Here is a 20334-nt window from a genome sequence, read left to right on the forward strand (position 1 = left end):
TTTTTAATTGCATAATTGATAATGCATATGTCCTTATATATTAATCTGCATGATATGTTATATGGTCAGTTTGTATAAGGTATCATGCATGTTTGAAACCATCTGGGGTTCTGTGTTCTTATATATAAATTTAAACTCAAGTTTATTAACTGCTTAATAAACTAATGTACTGTTCAATAGGTATCATTAATTGATTTTCTATACTGCCTTATTCTGGTAGTTCTGGCTATGTATACTTCTAGACTATACTGCTTAGGAAGTAAAAGTTTGGAATTCTTACAGCTTTGTGCTCAATTGAATCTGGTGTAATGTTGAGAAGTTCTTTATCTCTAGTAAATGTTTTTTTTTAACCTTAGAGAATATTTTTCTCCTAAGATACAACCACTCCAGTTTTATTTTATGAGTATGTGCACGAGCCCTTTGATGCTTGCTTATTTTCTCCAAAGACACTTGCTCTCAGTTTGTTGGCCTCTGCCAATGTCATACTTTCTTCTCAGTTGATTATTTTTGGCAAAGTATCATTCACAGTGTTTGTTATACTGCTGAGAAGTAGAAGTCTTGTGAGTCCTCACTCTAAATGACTTTTTGCAGCACATTCTTTTCAAAATATGTTTTTAGACTTTCTAAAACAGTGATCCTTTCTTATCCTACCTCAGTTACTCATCTCTAGTACCATAAGTGATAATTCCTCAGAATTTAATTCTTGGTCAAAGTTTACAAATTTACATATTTTCAAGTGAATCTTCCTTATATAACAGTATTTACTTTTGAAGACGTGGGCAAAAACACACAGCTGTTTGGTTTACATAATTTGGGGATTCTTTTGTGAGCATAAGCACTCAGGAATTGCTCTTAAAATTATTTTAGTCTGAGGGTTGGGGATTTAGCTCAGTGGCACTGTGCCTGCCTCACAAGCACAAGGTCCTGAGTTCAATGCCCAGTACCAAAAAAAAAAGAAAGAATTATTTTAGTCTGGTTTAGAAAGGCTCAAGTCTTGCTCAGAGGCAATATTCATGCTGTAAAGTGTATGAAGGGGTACATAATAAGCCAGTGGTCAGCTGATGCAAGGGATTCTTTTACAACAGGCCAAGAGTTAAGGCAATGAGGTGGGAAGCCTAAGGAGCTCTGCAGCCACAGAAATGGATGAAGAATCTGACCCAGCTCACGTTCATATTTAAAAGTGATTCAAGAAAGGGTAATACAGCTGTACCTCAGTTCATAAGTGCTTTTGTTTGCAAACAATTTGGTTCACAAACAGAAGCATTTGGGAAAAATTTGTTTTTGTTTTCAAACTGTGCATTGGGTGACAAACACGATTGCGGCCATCTTTTCCAAAATTGTAGAACAAATTAAGTTCATGAACCTAGACATCACTGTAATAGTCATTTTTAAAATCTCTTAATAACAATAGTCAATTTGGTAAATACACGCCCAAACCTCATAATCAGAGAAGGAAAAGGAAGAGATGTAAGTCTAAGACTTGGAGAAACTAGGGACAGAGAAAGGAAAACTGGCTTAATTATACGTATATTAGGTACATATAGAATTTCCCTTCTGGAAAATCTTGCTAGGAAACTCAAGTTCTTGTGCCTTTTCACTGAATTACTAAGAGTGACACCATGAAAAATCTTCGCTGATTAGAACTGCAGATTTTCCCCAAGAACTCAAAATTCTCCTCCATTTTTTCTTCTCTTCACCTTACTCCCAAATGGCAAATATCAAGTGATGATTGTTTTAAAGATAAAAACACTCTACTATATTTTATATATAATTTCTTCTGAGTTTATCAAACTTGCCTGTGAAAAGAAAGCTGCTCATTTCTCTTTCTCTCTCTGGCAAATACATTTCAGGGAAAAAATACTCCTAAACTTCCCCAAATCATGTGCAAAACAGATCCCTTAAGTAATGTGATACAGCTCTAGGAGGTAGGAATAGAGAGGAGGCATCGTGTCTGAGGACCTGCATCTCAAGTAGAGTCCCATCACTTCTTTACAAAGATCCTAGATTGAGCATGATGTCTAGGCCCTCAAAATAAGATTAACTTATATCAAGTGCAGGATTTCTCCAAAAACCAACAATGTAATTGACTACAAATGTCCTTACACATCTGCAAGCCTATTACTCATTTATTTATTGCTTGCTGTCTTCCGGAGAAGGGGAAATCTGGTGAGGTTTTTATACTTACTGTTATCTAATAATTGCTCTAGGAGGATACTATAAGTGCCTGAAATGTAGTTGAACAGGACAAGTTTGATACATGCAGAAGTACTTTTAGAAAACAGGAAGCTCATCAGGTATGTGAGGAGAATGGCAGACCAGCCATACAATACAAGGATCAGCATTGTTTCCAGAAAGTGGTAATCCATGATGTAAATATTAATTTTATGGTATTTGAATATTCCCTGAAACACAGGGTAGAAGGTAGTGAGATAAAAACAAGGTGAAGGGTAAGTACAAACATAAACCAAGCCAGAATATTCAGAGAAGAAAATAGCAAGTACTACCTTAATTTAGCATGGAAGTATTCATTATTTAAGTTAGTCTGCCTCATAAGGAAAAAATCAGAGGCTATGAGCATAAATTAAGATGCCTGCACCTCTTTTTCACTGGAGTATCTTCTAGTGAGCAGAACTACTATCATCTTTTAATTATTTTGCTTTCTACTTGGAACAGTGATTTAAAAAAACTTATACACAAAGTCTATATATTTTCTCCTAATAGTATTAGCTATAAACTAACTTTTCCAGAAAGTAGATCATTTCTCTTAAGAGATACTATTTCTCTAAAGATTTTCTTGTGATTTCAGAACCTATCTATCACTGTTATCCATTACCTTACAATTACTCTTTCTGATTCCAGTCTACTCCTCACATCCACCTATTTGAGGCCCTCCTTCTTAAATTTTTTTTTTTTTTTTTTGGTACGGGGGATGGAACTCAGGATCTTGCATTTGCCAGGAAGGTGCAGCGCCACTGAGCTATATCCTTGGCCCCTTCTTAAATATTTGTAATTAAAATTGAAAATCAGATGGTGAAACGCAAAGAGGGACCTAAGTTAGAATGGATGATGGTGAAGAGGAACCTGAAAGCTGTTAAAGGAAACAAATTTCTGAAAATCTTTTATCTCATTGGTTAGTAATTATGATTTCTCCATAAATGGCAGAAGTGTCCCTTTGGGTCATTACATGATTATGCAGCAGTAAAACCAAGAAGCACATAATAAGAGTAATCTCAGAACAGTCATTATACAATTGATGACTGATGTTCTTGGAGGTCGTAACAATAGCAATAGGGAAGATTAACAGATCATAGTTGAATTCAATACCTATAGCTATGATTGTTTTGTTTCTGACTAAGCATGTTGTAAACCTAAACAGAATTAATACACTGAGGTGTACACTGGGGTGACCTAGGAATTCATGGGTTTAAAGACATATAGTTCTTCAAAACTGCAAATCATCATCCATTTTCAAGGAAAAGCCAATTCCTCATTGGATAAATAAGCAAAATGTATTCTTCTTAGACTTAAAACCATAAACTGTGAATAGATTCTAGCCAAATTAATGTATAAATTAAGATGCAAACAAAAATTTCAAGTATTTTAAACCTCATTATGATATATAAAACATTTATAAAAGTACACATAACACAAATGAATGATCACAATAAATTATTACAAAGCAACACTCTGGACCATTACCACAATGCCAGCACGCAACGAATACTATCATAATACACTCCTACAACCCCATGTAAGTGTAACCACTATTCTGACTTTTATCATAAGTAACTATATTCTTTTCTTTATGTTTCCTAACAGTATGATCACATAGGCCAGAATCCCTGTTAAAATTTAGTATTGCTGTACTTTGAGGTTTTTATGAATTATACAATATGTATCCCTTTGTATCTGGCTTCTTTCACTCAATATTAAGTGTGTTAAGATTCATTCATGTTGATTACAGTCCTAGTTTAATTTTTATTGTTGCAATATAATTTCATCCTGATTACATTAAAATTTATCAATTTTACTATTCTCAAACTGGCATAAAAAAGTAGCAGACTTGGCAGCTTGCACAACAGAAATTCATTTTTTTTTCACAGTTCTGGATGCTAGAAGTCCAAGATCCAGGTGTTGGAAGACTGGTGTCCCCTGAGGCCTCTCTTCTTGGTTTGCAGATGACCTCCTTCTCCCCATATCGACGTGCAGTCTTCCTGCTGTGCATGTGCAACCTTTCTGTCTCTTTGTGTGTTCAAATTTCCTTTTCTTTTAAGGAGGCCAGTCAGATTGGATTAGTATCTACACTACTGACCTCATTTTAACTTAGTCACCTCTTTAAAGTCTCTACCTTCAAATATAGTCATATTCTAAGACATCAGAGGTTAGGGCTTCAACATAAGAATTTTGTGGGGACACATTTCATCTTATAACTACGATAAATGATTCTGATGATTTTTCTCATTTATACTTTTTGTACAAATGATTCTATTGGGTACAGAACAAGGGCTAGGGGTATCATGTGTGAGTTTGCATGGTAGCCTGCGCTGTGTCTGAACATAGCATGTACTTTTATTTTTGCTTTTACCCTTTTTTTCTTTGTTTGGCCAAGTTCACTCTGCAGAGCTGGTTTCTCTCATACCTGTGTACCCCGCACTTTTCAAGTAAACTTTTTGGCATCATTAGGAGGAAAAAAAAAAAAAAGGAGTGGGATAACTTGGTCACAGGTTATTTCACTTGAGAATATAAAACTGTTTTCCAAAAGCTAATGTTGTTCCACATCATTGTCAATATTTACTATTTTCATTTTCTAATATTTGTAATCCTGGCAGATATATATTATCTCATTGTGAGTTTTCTGTTTTTGTTTTATGGTACTAGAGACTGAACCTAGGGCCTTTGCATTGAGTTATATCCCTAATCCTTTTTTTTTATATAGGGTTTCACTAAGTCATTAAGTTGTCCAGGCTGGGATCGAACATGAGATTCTCCTGCTTCCACCTCCCAGAGTGCTGGTATTACAGAGATGCACCTTTATGCCAGTTTTTAAGTGCTCATTATCTTGATAAATTTTCACAAAGTTAGAAACTTTTAAAAATATGTATTTCTATACCCTTTTTTATGTTGTGACCATTTTTGCCTGTGGCTGTTATTCTATTGCATTCTTGTTTGTCCAATGTCTTCTCCCATGCTGTAGCTTGCCTTTCCAATCCATTAATGCTTGTGCTCACTTCGGCAGCACATATACCAATCCATTGATGGTGTCTATTGATGAAATAAATTTTTGGGTGAATGAATTTATCCATTCTTCTTCACAGTTAGTTCCTGAATACTGTGCTTAAAAAAAGTTTCCAACATCAAAGAAATGGCCATATTCTACTATTTCATCTACCAGTACCTTTGTAATTTTTTAAATGCCAAGATAAAAACAATTTGTTACAGGAAGAAGAAAAATTTCTCATCTGAAATATAGAAATCTGTACAACTTTGCCAAGTCAACATGCATGAACTGTACAAATTTAATTTACCAAATAAAAGACAATTAATGGACCGGGGATTTAGCTCAGTGGTGTCAGCGCCTGCGTGGCAAGCCAAGGTCCTGAGTTTGATACCTGGTGTGAAAAAAAAAAAAGATGATTAACAAAGTTCACAAAATAGATGATGATTTGTGGGAAAGACCTTTACCCAATTAAGTACAAGGAAAGTTACAAACCAGACTTCCACTTTCTAAAAATAAAAAATATACTCTGTCTTAGAAAACTACAAGCTAGCAAAGGTACAGAGAGCTGGCTGGTACTAACACCACAGTTGAGACAGTGTCTATTTATTTATTTATTATTTTTTGGTACCGGGAATGGAACTCAGGTCTTTGCGCTTGCACAGCAGGTGGCAAAATCACTGAGCTAAATCCCCGGCCCCTCTTTCCTTTTTCTGATAAGGTTTGAGCCACCTCTTCTGACCAGACTCCACCTCCTAACAGCAAGTCAGCTATAGCAACACTATGATCCAATCACCTTCCCCAAATCCAACCTCTGAACCTCTCTGGGGGACATTCAAGATCTAAACCATAACACTTGTGAAATTTTCTAAAGTGTCAACAACACTTGGATATATACTGTGAATTTGAAGAAAAGAAACACTGGCAACTTTGTAAATGATTGTAAATGTGTTTTTCCCTAGATAGACAGCTGGCATAGATACTGAAATGAAGTTTTCCAAAAGACAGTATTAATTTTTCTTCCCATTATGTAAGCCCAGTGTTCTAAAAAGGAAATCTCTTCCTCTCCTGAAAGTGATTCTTGCAACATATGGAAGAATCGTGTATGACTACAGAGGAGGAATGTGATAAGATTTAAATGTAGACTTTTGCATAATATAGTTATTCAATGAGAAATAATACTAATTCTGGAAAACTGAGTAAACTTCAAGGTACATCATTCTGAAATAACAAATGGACCAAAAGTTAGTACAAGTGAGAAGGGTCAGACCACAGAAAAATCAGTAAGATCACCAGGAGTGGGTGGATGCATAGGTGTAGGTGAAAATTCATCTCTTCAATTATCAAGATAAAAGCTGTAGGAACTTATTATATGCTCAAGGATAACCCCTGTTCCTGAAGGAGCTCGAATCCTAGTTGAGGAAACGTATGTATTTACACTAAGTACAAATTCAGTGATAGAAATATGTTCAGTGTATTTATGGGAGAATTAAAAAAGAAAGGAGTGTGCATACTTAGGAGAGACAATGTAGAGTAATAGCATTAATTGTAAAGAGCAACAGTAAGGCAGGTGAGAGGGTTAGGGAGATGGAGATTACACAAAGGAAGAAAAATTAAGTTTAAAATTGTACCAAAAATATTTTGTAATGGCTTTAAATATACTGCTAAGCCTACATCAGCATCAGCTTCAGCCCACACTGAGTCAGTAACCCAAGGGACGCTGACACATGTGGAAGTAGTGAGGAAGTGTCAGGACAGAATGAAGAGATACCTACAACTCTACTTAACCAGCCAGTGGTCTTCCATACATTTTCCATTGAAAACCATCGGTATCACTACTTTGGTCCTTTCCCTCAACATCAGAAATACTAAGTTCAGAGCATTATTTCTCCTCCTTGAGTGCTATTACCAGAATCTTCTTCAGTAATTGCACATGTCCTAAAATCTGACTCACCCTGCCTAAGCCTTAGAATTATTTTTGGATCTAGAATTAGAAGACAAATTAGGAGGTTCACTCAAAAGAAAGGAAATTTTTCATGCTGTGTTCCCTGTTAGTGAAGAGATGCATCAGCTTTGTTGCATCAGGTGTTCTGACCCAGGGAATGTGTCTTTACTTCAGCATCATCTGCAGGGCTAGAGACAGGTGCAATGTCAGTTACAGTAGCAAAGTTATTATCAATGCTTCCTATAATTCAAGTTTATGAATAAGACCTCATAGGTTGGAAATACATTTCTGTCCTCGTCAACACAAAGCAAGGACTATGAAGTCAGTTAAATGCACAGACACTGAAGTTAGTTAGATTTATATTCAAGCCTCACCATGTACAAGCAGCATGATCTTGAGTAAGTTAGATTCTTCACTTACTAAATAAAATAATGATATTTCTACTTTGTTAAATCTCAGGATACTGGAAGTACAATCATAAAGTTTCTACATAAAATTTTCTCACCTTAAGTGGCAGAGGATCATTGCTATTTTGGAAGTCATGGTCAAAAACAATAGCAGCCAGAACCTTTTTAGAGTTATTAATCTGGCTTAACGTAATTGTCAAAATCTCTTTCTGAAGAAAAGCCTACGACTGCAGAGACAGAGAGAGAGAAAAATCTAATTTGTGGGTTGATCACAGCCCTTCCCGTCTGTAAGCGGGAAACAATCTGGATGAATGGCTATAAATATGTTATAAATGTCAAAACATTTTTTGAGGAGGGAGAATTGAGAGTTTGAGGCCAGTCTGTACAACACAGAGAGACCCTGTCTCAAAAAAAAAAAAATGTGAGGGGAGAGAAAGAGGAGGAGGAGAAGGAGAATGAGAAATATATGAAGCCCATACAAACATAAAACATTTATCAAAATATACCACATACTAATCACAGAAAATTCTCAAAATTTCAAAAAACTGAACTCATTAAATGATTAATGGTTAAAGGGAAATTACAGTAGAAATCAATAACAAAAACATACCACAAACCTTCAAATGTTTGGAATTTAAAGCAACACATTTCTAAAAATTTTGGAATGCATGAAAGAAGAAACAGAGTTGAAATTAAATATTTTGGATAACCCAAAATTATTGGTAACTGTTGGTATACTTGTATTACATATTTCAAAAATTATTAAGGAATGAGGCATTATTCTGCTTCAGTATTTATTTTAAGTAAGAAATGTCTTTAGACAGCATCTACTCTCCAGGACTTTCAAATCCCTTGAGGCAAAATAATTGAAAAATACATGACTAAATAACTGTGTATGTGTGTACACATGTCTATGTTTATATAAAAGAAGAAGGTCTCTAGAGAGCTGTCCACAAAACTTTTGACAATGTTTATGTCTGGGAGAAAGAGGAGAGAAATTGGTTTGAGAATGCGAACGTAAATGAAGAATTGGAAACTGTTAAAATAATTCTGCCCATCTTTCTGAAGCACTTTATTATGGTTGGATATAGTTTGAGTATGTTGCTCAAAAGTCTGTTATGACAGAAGCTTGGTCCTCAGTTATGGTAATGTTGAGGTGGTAAAATCTTTAAGAGGTAGGTCTAGGATAATTAGATTACTAATGCCACCATCCTTGGAAGGGATTAACACGGTTTTCACAGAACTCTGGCTGGTTCCTATGACAGTGGGTTGTTAGGAAAAGAACAGGCCTGTCCCTGAATCTCTCTAGGTTCCTGTATCTCCGTGTGCTCTATTTGTCTCAAACATGCCTCCACGCTTCACCAAATGTACCCAGGGAAAACCTGTGATGTAGCCAAGGAGATCCTCACTGGATGCTAAATAAACAGGGCCACTCATTCTTGGATATTCAATCTAAAACTGTGTGCTAAATAAATCTCTTTTCTTTATAGATTATTAGCTTGAGTTATTATAGTAACCTAAAACAGACTAAGATACAATCTATGATTTGTGTAATATATTTATATGAACAATGTTTTAAATAACTGACTACTGAGTATGCATTCAGAAGAAAGACTTGTGCTTATCCTGTGTCTTTGTGTATTTGTTACATACCATCATATTCTTGGAAGTCATACTTACATAGGTTTTAGAAAAACAACAAGAAACAAAAAGACTTACTATTTGTTCAGGACTCTTCAAGGGAAATTTTTATATGAATTTAACTCTTGAGTTTAACAAAGTTTATAATATTGTACTTAGGGCATTAATACCTGGTTATGTAACTATCCCACAGTGTTTTACATGGAAGACAATTGTCTAGCTAAAAGGGTTTTAAGTAAGTCTTTGCTAAAACAATTTAATAATATGTGTTTTCAGAAAACTTCAGTTTCTAACCTTGCATATTGGTGTTTAAGTCCTTTTTCACGTTTTCAACAATATTCTGTACCACAACACTTTTGGAAGGCACGTAAGCCAATTCCCAAGGATAAGGAAAAGCGATGGGTGCTCTGATGAATGAAGGTACATGACTGACAGGAAAAGCAGTATAACTGAAAGGTCCAACCTTCCCTGAAAGAAGAATATTGCATAGTCCCAAAAATGAAATACCAAACATAACTGTTATGAGTATCTCCCCAACTAAAGCCATAGATTTCCACCTCTAGAAGGGTAAAAAAAAAAAAAAGATTATATTAATTTTCCTGTCATTAAATTTACAATGGCTAATAATTTTATATTAACATATACCCCATAATGAAAACATACATGGTCAGTAAACATTGCTTCACTTTGATAGTAGCAATTTCATGGACTTTTTCTCCTTTCTATGTGGCACTGTGCTGTTATTTCACTCTGTAAAAAGTCTATGTGTAGAACAGATAGGTCCAACCCCAGAAATGAGAAAAGTAAAACAACATAAATTAAAATGAAGTGCTCAGGCTGTCAGAATTTCCCCTGGTGGCCTTTGAACTACTGAACTATATATAGTTCAACTTAACTCTGTATATATACTTACATATATTTTATATATACTTACATATATATGTTTTATATATATAGTTCAACTTACCTTTAAAGTAAAACTCTTCCAGAGAAGAATCATAAGCTTTCTGAACTCCAACAAAGCCATTCTTCTAAAAGGAGTGTAAGTTCAACTCTATAAAGATTTTAAAAAAGAAAAAAAAATTAAGACTATCAACAATACCTATATTTTACATGAGTAAATTAAATTAATTCCTTAATTTTCTAATCAAGCTTTAAAGATGACAATAAAAAAGAATAAACATTTGAAATATTTGAGTTGTTTATTCCTGTATTTTTAGTTTATTCAACATCTAATGAAGATCCTGATATGTACAAAATATCAAGCATTAAACAAAGATCAGTAATTTGTTGATTCAACTTTCCAGTTCTGGAAGTAACTGGCATTAATAACACTACTAAAGGGAACAGATTTGCAATGGACTTTGGGAGGTGATTAGAATGGGATTTGTACCCTTATAAAAGAAGACTCAGAGAAAGCCTGCATCACTTTCACCCTGTGAGGACATAAAGAAAAGGCAGGTATCTATGAACCAAGAAAGGGGCCTCACAAGGCACTGAATCTGCAGACTTCTTAATCTTGGATGTCCCAGCCTCTGAAACTGTGAGCAATACATTTCTGTTTATAAGCCAAACAGCTTACGTTACTTTCTAACAGCACTCAAATGAACTAAGAGAATATTAATTCTTACGTTTAATGGGAGTTTGCCCAACACTTACTATGTGTTATGTTAGATATAGCTCTATAGTGGGAAACAAGCAGATAAAACCTATCCCTCACATGTGGATGGCATAACCCCTAGATCTGAAATCAGACTGCCTACATCAAAGTCTCAGCTCTACCACTAACAGTGTGATCTGGAATACTTGAATTTAACTCTTAGGACTATGAGGGCAAGTGCTGGAATTAAAGACTAGGAAGGGGAAGCATAAGATTAAGACTTTGGTTTATAAGTAATCTGGAACCTGGAAAAAAATGATCTTCTAGGTATTGCAATCAGTGTCAATTAATCTTGATCCTTACAGGGCCTGGGTGTCGAATGCCTGTAATCTCAGCACTAGCACGGGAGGCCCAGGCAGGAGGATCACTGGGAGTTCACGGCCAGCCTGGGCTACATAGTGAGTTCAAGCCCAGCCTGAACTGCACAGCCAGGCCCTGTCTCAAAAAAAAAACAACTCAATCCTTGATACCAGACAAAGGTGATTCCACATTGCAAATGCCTACTGCTGCAGCTGCTGCCTGCCACAAACAATAAATCTCTGAAGAAAAATATCATGATGCTAAAGTCAACCATTACTACAATCTTTCTGCATATACATAAACATAAATACTACTAGAAAATCTCTACTACTACGTACTTTCTTAAAGCGGATGTTAAGAGCACAAATAATAAGAAAGAGGCCCTATCAAAATCTAACATTCTGCCCATAAAAAATTAAAACCAAGCTAAGTATATGCAGTTACAATCACAATAACAGAGAGGAAGCTGGGCTGATTGCTCCAAGATACCAAGGTCAGTCCCTGCATGACTACAAGAGGTGGTAGGGACACCAACCATTGGAACGTAACTTAAAGGGAATAGTGAAAGCAGGTATAGAAACAGGAAGCTTTCAGGAAAATCTAAGCCACCCCCTAACCCAGACACCACTCCGCTTCCATGGGAAGAAGCCCACGCTGGTGGTTGTGCTTGGAGTTCACCCCAGCCACCATCCCCGCCAGCTCCCCAATCTCCTGCGCCAACAGACCCAGAGAGGAAGACAGCAGATCAGCGCCTCCCCACTCACCAGTGCCCTCGAGCTGTGGCCCAGACTGGAACCCGGAGGGCTGCAGCGGCTGGAAGTGGTGACAGCCGGGGGCAGATGAACCAGACAGCCCACACTCCAGCTTTTCCTCCCAAGCACTGGGCTCTCTCTGAGGGAACCGCAGGCAGGCCAGAGAGAGCCTCAGGGAACTGAGGGAGGGCTGCAGGTGGTGCGAAAGGAAGGGGAGCGCTGAGAGACTGATCAGACTGATCCACATTCATGGCTTGGGCTGTGAGCCTCCCCACCACACCGAGAACAGAGAGAAACTTGAAGGTCTGCAGCTGCTGGGGCCCGCCGGTGGAGAGAAATAGCTGTGGGCCAGCCTCCTCCTCAACCCTAAACGCCATGAAATCACAGGGTCTGGGTGTGCTGAGACGAAACCAGAGCCTAGAGTTGAGACCCAGAGAGGATGGGGTGGACTATCTCTTGTCTCTCTCACCTCCCATTTATATTCCCTCTCTTTTTACTTTCTTTTTGTGACCAGGGATTGAACTGCAGACCTTTGGCTTACCAGGCAGTCGGTGGCACCACTGAGCTAAATCCCCAGACTCTTTTTACTTTCTTAACTTCCCTCTTTCTACTACTTCCTCTTTTCAATTTTCTTTTTTTTAATTAAATTTTTATATTTTTTCCTTTTTTCTAATTTTCTATTCCTTCTGCTACGTACTCTTGGAAATATTTTAAATATCATTTATGCTTATTTTTTCCTAGCCTACTATATTATTCTTTGTCTTTTTTTGAGTTAGTGACATTTTGGGTTTTTTTTTGAGAGAGGATCTTGGTATGAAGTTTGGTCTGAACTTAAACTCACTATGCAAGGCTGCCTCAAATGATGAACAGCTGCTTTTCGTAAGGAAGGTGGAATTTTGGTACATGATAGGAAAAGAGCCCCTATTTGACAAATCCCTACCTAATCAGAGACTTGGGTGCTGAGACTCTAATGGAGCCAGGTAGAAACATTGCACAAACTTCATACTTACTGCTGAGAAAAGACTGTGACCCCTATTGGGAAGTAAATAATATAAAGACAGTTGTGTATGAGTTGCCATAGATTTTGTTTTTCCTTTTGATTCAGCTGTATGTTCTTCCTACATCAATGTAATAAAGCTTAACCATGAGTATAACCATGAGTCCTGTTAGTCCTTCTAACAAATCTTCAAAACTGGAGGCAGTCGGGGATTCTTTAACTCAGGCAGGACAGGACTTTCTGGGATGATGGTAATGTTTGTGTTTTGTTATGCATTTGTTAATATAGATCAAGTACACTTAATATCTCAGGATTTCACTATATATAAATGATGATTCAAAGAAGGCTGAAAAAATTTTTTCAAATGCCAAGTTATAACACACAAGTATTACAAGCAATAAAGAGCAGATGCAATAGAGTTCAGGACCAAAGGAAAAGAAGAGGACTTCATATTGCACACATCCACAATTTACAATAAATATATAACAATTATATCTATGTTCCCAATAATACCCAAAACCCACCTACAGGAGATACCAAGAAAAAGGTACTTAAAACAATTATATCAGCACACTGATAATAAGAGAATTAAACAGGGCAGTCCAAGAAAAGCAACACAGACAAAACCATAAGGGTATATATTAGACTTACTGAATAAAACATAAATTATAGGGTACATTAAACAGTGATTAAAGGGGACCTAAATGTTCATAGTAACAAAAAATATATATATATAAAGTATAAAAATACACTATTGTAGGGCCCAGAGTTTGGAGTATGTTTTCTCAAAACTTCACTAACAATGTTGTAAGGCTTTTGAAATTCTGCAAATCAAAGTAATGGTATCTCAGTTTTAATTGCCATTTATCCTACTGTTAGTATTTCTCTTTACCTTTAAAAATACCTTTAAGGGGCATTTTTCTTTGAATCTTGTTTCCTTCCATTTTTCTAGTAGTTGTTTCTCCTTCCCTCCAATTTATAGAATTCTTTATCTTTGTGATACCTTATTCTCCCAATTAGTCATGTCTTTTGATTTTTCATATTTGTTCATATGTTATCATATGTTCACTGTGAGTAGATTTTGACAGATTTTTTCCCACTCTCATAATTTGTATTTTTCCAACTGCTTATTTGTTCCAACACCATTTATTAAAAAGTGTAGTTTCTGCTCAGTAGGTTGGGATGTTACTCATGTTATAGATGAAATTTCTATATATACTTTGGCTTCTCAATTTTCTATTTCATTCCATTTGTCTGTCTTTCAATTCAGGCGCTAATGCCATATATTTTTTAACTACAGAGACATTATGGTATGCTTTACTATCTGGTAGAGTTTGCCTTTATCTCAGGAAACTTACCTTCAGTGTTTTCCCAGTTATTTTTTATGCTTATTGTTTCACACAAACTTATTTTTATTGGAATAGCATAAGCATATGCTAAAAGAAGAAAATTGGCATTTTTATGACGATAGGTCATTCTATTCAAGAACAAGGGACGTTTTTCCATTGTTCAGATCTGTTTCTTAATCTTAGAAGAGGGCCTTAAAGTTTTTCTTATGTAAACTTTGTATATTTTTGCTACATTATTTATAAGTATTTTGGCTTTTCGCTACTATTGTAGTCTCTTTTCTATTGGGTTATGGCGTGTATGTGTGCAAAAGCTATAGATTTTTATATTAACTTTGTATGCTCTACCATCTTGAAGCTTTTGTGTTGGTTTCAGTATCGATTCTCTTGAGTTAAGTATTTATGTCTACAGACAGAGATAGGTTTATTCTTGTTTTCCCTTGGCTGATTCCACTGGCTAAATCCCCAATACAGCGCTGAGGTGTAATGGGTATCGTCCTCATTACTAGCTCTACAATGAAGTGTAAAGACAAACTGAACTACCTATATATAGCACTTAACTTTCACATCCTTTTTGCCATTTATTGACCATTTACTATATCCCAGCATTTTAAATATCATCATAACCACCCTGAGTTGGGTATCGGTATCCTTTTTCCTAGAAGATGAGGAAACTGATGCTTATACAAATCCAGCAATTTATCTCAAGTCAGAAGAAACACATTTTGAACTGGTCAGGAACAAGACATTTGCCTCTAAAACCACTGTGATTGAATACTACACACTCAAAATAAGACTCCTGAGTGTCTGATTTATTTCGGCTGTCTGGGTGGTGGTGGTTTGTCTGGGCTAAGCCCTGCTTTGCGTTTCTGTGTCCGTGCTGGCTGTGGGGAAACAGGCTAATTTCCCTGGAGCTAGGAGACAGCCCGGCCTCTCCAGCCCCCGAGCAGGCGCAGACCCGTCCGGCAGGCTGGGCGCTAACCGAGCAGGCTGCCTGGTATCGCGACCCTCACCCGACGAGGAACCCCGAGGGGATGGTGCGGCCGAGACCCACACAGACGGGACGCGCAGATGGGAGCGACGCCAGTCCGTGGCTGCGTAGACCAGAGCCCGTGGGGACCGCGCTCCCAAACCCTCGCTTTTCTCTACGCGACGGCCGAAACCGAGGGTCAGGGGCACCGGCCCACCGCCCGTTCCGTTCTGTGAGTGGAGTAGGGGATCCGACGCCTCCGGCCAGGGCGCGGATGAGGGCGTGTAGGGCGTCGGGGAGCAACGGCGGGGCGGGGCGGGGCGGCGCGGCGGGACACTCACCACTCAGACCGCCGCTCCGCTGTTCAGGGTGCGCGCTTCACGGCCGGCGCCGCCTCCCAACGGCCCACAACCGCTCCGCGTGCAGCCGCCGCGGGCAGGGCCGTGGCCGGGGCCTCGTGGGCTGGCTCCGCTGGGGCGGGGCGGGCCGGGGCACGTGCGGGGGCGGAGCCGAGGCGCTTTGCTACAAAAGAAGGACCCTACGGGTGCCTTCAAGGTACAGGCCGACTTGGTCTCAGTCCTTTCCCCGCCGAGAGCCCACTACCCGAAACCCAGCCTGCTCCCGCTATTCTCTGCAGCCCAGTGCGCCGCTTGCTCTCCCCTCTCGAAAACACCATCCTTTCCCTCTCTGCGCCTAGTGCACTGAGCTCCGCCTGGACACCCTTCGCTCGTTCCCCAGGTCCTTCACCCTCGCGTCGCCTCCTCTGTGGTCGCTTCCTCCGGACCTCCGCTCCCTCGCGCGTCAGGTTCTCCCTGAGCGGATGTAGACGCAGGCGGCAGGGAGCCTGAGGGGATTCAATGGCTGCCCCCTTCCAGGGTGTATGGGGTTAGAGAACTTCCAGAGGCACGCGCGCAGGGTTCTGTAAACCCCTCATGCGAACCACCCGGAGGCGCCCGTCGTGGGGCAACCCAGCACGTGCACTGTGCTCTCGTCCCTTCCCCAGCCTGCGCCGCCTTGGCGCTGCTTCAGCCCTGGACTCTCAGCGCGCGAGACTCCGCACCTGCTTCGTCTCGCCCCGGCCCACTGCCCTGACCCGCCCGTTACCCAGTTGACTTCACCTCACACATTTCTCAAGCTCCCCAAGTTCACTAGGGCTCGCTTCTCTTGGTCGACCCCATCCCAGTACCCATCTCCCGTGTAGCTTAATGGTTAGAACCACAGGTTCTGGGTTCTGACTATCAGAGGGCAAATTCGCCCACCCCTGCTCTGCCAAGTAGCGATGTATTACTGCTCAGTGCCAAACGGTTTTGAACCGACCTGAGGTGAAGCTTTGTCAGGAGAGGGCACTGGAGGGCTAGGAGCTTCTCTTTCTAGGGAGGCGTTTTCTCTTTGGGTTATTCTGGCTCCTACTACAGCATAGGTGTGGCTATTCCGTGGCCCTCGCCCCCCATTAAATGAGGTTGCCAGTGAGGTATGCAGAAGTGTTTCCTGCTTGCCAGATCCAACAGGTGTTCTCATTTGGCAATAGGGAAGTGTTTGCAAGTTGGCTTCTTCCTTGAGTACTTTCTTTCAGCCGCAGAGTAGGTTATTCCTGAGAATAGTCTCAATAAGAGCACCTACTTATTAAGATAATCCCATTATGGTTAATAATTTTTAAACTTAACCTTTTCAAGTTGCTTTGTGGTTTCCTGTCTCCTGATAGGGACATTGACTTGCATACCAGCTTACCTGGTCAAATCCCTTAAATCCTCTGAGTCTCCCAAGGACAATGAAGGTAATAGCACCAATGTTCCTATGAGGGTTGTAGTAGGATTAAACGATGCAGTGCATTTGACGTGGTTAGTAGAAGACCTGACTCTTGCTGAGAGGTGAAAAGGTAGATGGAAGGTAGGAAGGGATCGTGAAAGAGATTACTAAAAGAATTTTAAAGAAGGTCATCAGTGAAGTCAACTGGGAAACTTTTACAGACACACTCCTGGGAAAGTTAGGGGCACAGATAGTATGGTAGAGGCCCAGAACTATATGCAAGCTAGAGCTAAATAAAATACCCACCCTTAAAGATGGGCAGCCTGGAAATAAGTTTTGTAAATACTGAAATCAGTTTCCAGAGATCTGTGACAGGTACGGGGATAGCAGCCAAAGAGAATTATACTATAGTTAAAAGTAACAGAACAGAGAATAACTTTTGGACATCACTTTATTACTCAGATATTGAATTGAGAATACAGAAACCTTGAAGAAATCACCCCAATATAAAGCAGCTTTTTTTGGTTCTGCTGCCTGCTTTGCAAGCTCAAGGTCCTAAGTTCGAGCCCCAGTACCAAAAAAAAGAAAGCAGCTTTATAGCCTCTTAATTTGGTTATTCAATCATGCCCATCCTAATTGTCTGCTTATCTGACCCTAAATCCTGTACAGGAGTTAAATTTCTCATGTTGCTGTAGGGGACTCCATCTGTTCCAATAAGAATCAGAATAAAAGGTCCCTGTTTCCCGTCTTTCCGACTTCATTTTTCTTTCCTTCTTAAAGATGGCAAGGAAAAAAACATGCTATTTTAAAAGAATAGTCTTTAATTTTGTTCTTGGACTCTAAATCTTCTAGGTCAAAGATTATCTTACAAATGTAGACTCTTGATATGAGGGATATATATGGGGAGGGAACCCAGTCAGAAAGACTAAAAAGTAGGTGATGATGAGTAATGGTTCTCATTCTGGATCAGCAGTGACAAGACCTTAGCTATAGTATCTTTAAAAATAATTACTAGGTCTAATAGTATCTCTTTGTTGTTGGGCCTTGCTATTCTCTGGAAATGATGAGCATCTTTTCCTACACTTGCTCCTAGTTGTTATCATTTGTTTACTGAAATGACTTTGTCCAAGTTTTATAGAAGAGCCAACTTCTTTTGAAAATTATTATCTTAGCTATTTTCTCATTGCTGGAACAAAATGCCTAACATCCACAAATTAAGGAAAGAGAGGTTTATTTGGGCTCATAGTTTATAGAAGCTTCAGTCCATAGTCAGCTAGGTCTAAGGCAGAGCAGCATGGCAGAGGAGCATGGCAGAGGAGAAAGAGCTCATGACATGGCAGCAGGAAACAGAGAGAGAGAGATCAAGGAGGAGGGAGGGAAATAGACCATGCCAGGCCACGCCCCCAGTAATCCACCTCCTCCAACCAGGCTTCACCTCCCAACATCACATTTAGCTATAAATTTATCAGTAGATTAACCCACTGATGAGTATCTCACACCCATGATTCAATCACCTCCCCAAAGCCCCATCAATTAGCACATGAGGCTTTGGTGGGACATCTAGATATGAACTATAACATCCCATCCCTGGCCCCCAAAATCTCATGCATAGTCTTTTAAACAAAATGTGTTTAGTCCATCTCTAAGGGTTGCCAAAGTCCCAACAGTCTCAATATTGCTGAAAATCTCAGTCCAAAGTCTTCTCTGAGATTTGAAACAAACTCTTTATCTGTGAGCCCCTGTAAAAATGAAAAGAAAATTAAACACTTCCAACATACAATGGCATAGGATAAACATTCCTATTCCAAAAGGTAAAAATAGAGGGATAGAAAGGAATGGGGCCTCAATGTGCATCCATTAATGGTAATCTTTTCAGTAACCAAGATCTCTGTTACATCTTTGCAGATCCCAACTTTATCAGTGCTTCTTTTCTGGCCAAACTCAGTACTTTTTAAATCATTCACCTGGGGCACTTGTCCTCCATTCTCAAGGTAGAGCTGGCTAAAAGCTCCCAACAGTAGCCATTCCACTGCATCAACATTAGGCTGCCTTGAAATTTCTTCTACAGATTAATTAGTCTGCCACCCTTAATCTCAGTCTTCTGCAGTTTCTGGATATGAGCAAAATGCAGACACACTTTTTGCTAGAAAATAATACACATGGCTGGAAGTCTAGTGCAGTCCTTCTTCCCAAGTAAAACCTCTCAAATCTGGTCTTTACCAGCTGCATTATTGTCAACATTCTGGTCTGAGATCTGACCAGAATCTCCCGTTAAGCTGAGCTCACAGCCTTCTAAGCCTGCTTCTTCTGCTAGCATCTCCAAACTGTTCCAGACTCCTCCTACAAGCCAGTTTCAAAGGCTTCTGAATCACATGGTCAGGTAGCATCACAGCAATTACCTCACTTCTGGTAACAAAATCTATTTTAGTTACTTTCTTCCTGCTGGGACAAAATACCTGACACCCACAACTTCAGGAAATAGAGGTTTATTTTGACTCAGATTGTAGATGTTTCAGTCCCAAGTCAGAAGGCTCAAAGGCAGGGCAGCATGGCGGAGGGAGATGGCAGAGGAGAAGTACTCATGGCATGGTAGCTGGAAACAGAGAGCTCAATGAAAAGGGAGGGAACTAGATCCTGTCAGGCCATGCCCCCAGTGACCCACTTCCTCCAACCATGCTTCACCTCCTAATATCACATTTCTGTCCCTGCTGCTTCCCTGGATGGCTGGGCACCTCACTTTGGGGCTTTGGGTTCTAGGAAGCGGGGACTGCAGAATCATTCTACTTGGTAGCCAGGAAGGGCCCAGGGTACTCAGGACACCTAATGCATCTTTGAGGAAACTTTGGTGAGTCTTTGGATGCTGATCATGGGGAGGGCACATGTGGAAGGCACTGGGGGAGTTTCAGGGCTTCAGAGCTGGCCTCATGGGCTGGGGGAAGAGGAGGCAGGCAGGAGCTGAGTGACCTTTATGGGCTTGCTTTGTCTATTATTTCATCAGTATTATTTCATTACTATTATTTTGTATTTCATCAGTATTTTTCTTTAAATCAATGTCTGCTATTTAAGTTAATTTTGAAAGCAAACAAATCTTATAACACACATAAGCCAGGCACAGTGGTGCTCACCTATAATTCCAGCATTCTAGGAGGCTGAGGCAGGAGCACAAGTCTGGGCCCGATTTGGCCAGTTTAGCGACTTAGCAAGATCCTGCCTTAAAATTAAAAGGAGGGGGTGAGGCTGGAACATAGTTCAGTGTGGGTTTAATCCCTAGTACTGCAAAACAAAACAAAACACATACATGAAGAAATAAAGAACAGTAGCGAAGGTTTTATAGAAAAAATGTCAGAATTAATGG

The 20334-nt window shown here is 39.3% G+C and overlaps 1 long non-coding RNA gene across 4 annotated transcripts in view; it reads right to left on the minus strand.

Annotated features, from left to right (window-relative positions):
* The window catches only part of LOC101707262 (uncharacterized), a 42606-nt gene extending 26112 nt beyond the window's left edge, over positions 1–16494 (minus strand). Inside the window, exons 1-4 of one of the 4 annotated variants that reach the window (XR_015450454.1) lie at positions 15575–16494; positions 10176–10262; positions 9503–9676; positions 2186–5609 (exon numbers count right to left, since the gene is read on the minus strand). This is a non-coding gene — a long non-coding RNA (uncharacterized LOC101707262). The remainder of the gene's footprint in view (positions 1–2185; positions 5610–9502; positions 9677–10175; positions 10263–15574) is intronic. The other 3 variants (XR_015450451.1, XR_015450452.1, XR_015450453.1) reach the window with 3 other exon arrangements.
* Between the last annotated feature and the right edge of the window lie 3840 nt (positions 16495–20334).

This window comes from Heterocephalus glaber, unplaced genomic scaffold (assembly GCF_053883595.1).
Source record: "Heterocephalus glaber isolate CG9 unplaced genomic scaffold, H.glaber_assembly_v1.0 deba00000943, whole genome shotgun sequence".
Taxonomy (NCBI): Eukaryota; Metazoa; Chordata; class Mammalia; order Rodentia; family Bathyergidae; genus Heterocephalus; species Heterocephalus glaber.